This window comes from Palaemon carinicauda, chromosome 6, assembly GCF_036898095.1.
Source record: "Palaemon carinicauda isolate YSFRI2023 chromosome 6, ASM3689809v2, whole genome shotgun sequence".
Taxonomy (NCBI): domain Eukaryota; kingdom Metazoa; phylum Arthropoda; class Malacostraca; order Decapoda; family Palaemonidae; genus Palaemon; species Palaemon carinicauda.
The window spans coordinates 53,836,084-53,838,393 of record NC_090730.1 but is presented as its reverse complement, the minus strand read 5'-3'; positions in this window follow the sequence as shown (position 1 = coordinate 53,838,393).

Sequence of the window (2,310 nt, the reverse complement as noted above, 5' to 3'; positions counted from 1 at the left end):
TGAACTTCCTCATTCATGTTTTCCAGAGGCTAAACTAACTAGTTTAGCTTCACGATCTAGTGAGATTAAAGCTCTGTTGATGGACCTTGATGCTTATGGAGGTGTAGACCCAATTGGTATTTTTCCTTTGTTTTTTATAAAGACAGCAGATTTCTTAGCTTCAAAGTTATCTGTTATTTTGCGCAAGTTAGCAAGAAGAGGAGCTTTTAGCACTTGTTGGAGAATTGGTAATGTTACTGCCATATTATCTAGAGTTCTTGAACGTCTTCTGGCAAAACGACTTAATGGGTTTGCTGAAGGTAATCATCTATTCCCAAGTTTGCAATCTGGTTTTCTAAAGGCCTTGGAGCATGTGATGCCATTCTTACAATCTCCAGTGCTGTACAAAAATCACTTGATTTTGGTCAGGATGTTCGTATGATTGGCCTTGATTTTAGTGCGGCCTTTGACTGTGTCAATCATGAGGCCCTTGTTTTCAAACTCAAACAGTTGGGTGACGTTGAGTCGTTTCTTAGCATTATTATTGATTTTTTAATTAATATATCTCAAAGAGTTGTTGTTGATGGGCACCATAGTGAGTATAGGAATGTGATATCCAGTGTTCCACAGGGTAGTGTTCTTGGCTCATTACTTTTCATACTATATACACATGACATGTGGTTTGGCCTAAAAAATAAGCTTGTTACATTTGTAGATGATGCTACTCTCTTTGCACCAATTCCATCCCCTGAATGTAGATCTGGGGTTGGTGAATCCCTTAATAGAGATTTAGCAAAAATTAGTGCATGGTGCAAATTATGAGGTATGAAGTTGAATCCTACCAAGACTCAAAGTATGGTTGTGAGTAGGTCAAGGACGGTGGCTCCTAAACATCCGGATATCAGTATTGATAATGTTTCTTTAAATTTGTATGACTTTTAAGATTTTAGGTGGGATTCTCGACAGAAAATTTACTTTTGAGAAACTCATTAGGTCAGTGTCTTCTTGGGCTTATGGCATTTTGCTTTTCCAACTATGGTTGTAGCTCGGTTAATAATAATAATAATAATAATAATAATAATAATAATAATAATAAAATAATAATACAAATAATATATATATATATATATATATATATACATATATATATATATATATATATATGTATGTATATATATACATATATATATATAAGAATTTATATATATATATATATATATATATATTTAATATATATATATATATATATATATATTTAATATATATATATATATATATGTGTGTGTGTGTGTGTGTAAATATATATATATATATATATATATGTACATATATGTAAATATATATATATATATATATATATATATATTACTAACCGAGCTACAACCCTACTTGGAAAAGCAAAAAGCCATAAGCCCAAGGGCTCCAACAACGAAAAATAGCCTAGTGAGGAAAGGAAATAAGGAAATAAATAAATGATGAGATTAAATTAGCAATAAATTATTTTAAAAATAGTAACAACGTCAAAACATATATGTCCTATATAAACTATTAACAACGTCAAAAACAGTTGTCTTATATAAACTATAAAAAGACTCATGTCAGCCTGGTCAACATAAAAAACATTTGCCCCAACTTTGAACATTGAAGTTCTACCGATTTAACTACCCGATCTGGAAGATCATTCCACAACTTGGTAACAGCTGGAACAAAGCTTCTAGAATACTGTGTAGTATTGAGTCTCATGATGGAGAAGGCCTGGCTATTAGAATTAACTACCTGCCTAGTATTACGAACAGGATAGAATTGTCCAGGGAGATCTGAATGTAAAGGATGGTCAGGGTTATAAAAAATCTTATGCAACATGCATAATGAACTAATTGAACGACGGTGCCAAAGATTAATATCTAAATCAGGAATAAGAAATTTATTAGACATTAAGTTTCTGTCCAACAAATCAAGATGAGAATCAGCAGCTAAACACCAGACAGGAGAACAATACTTAAAACAGGGTAGAATAAAAGAATTAAAACACTTCTTCAGAATAGATTGATCACCGAAAATCTTGTGAGACTTTCTCAATAAACCAATTCTTTGTACAATTGAAGAAGACAGACACCTAATGTGTTTCTCAAAAGTAAATTTACTGGTGAGAATCACCCCTAGAATTTTAAACGAGTCATACAAATTTAAAGAAACATTATCAATACTGAGATACGGATGTTGAGGAGCCACCTTCCTTGACCTACTTACAATCATACTATGAGTTTTACTAGGATTCAACTTCATACCCCATAGATTGTACCATGCACTAATTTTAGCTAAATCTCTATA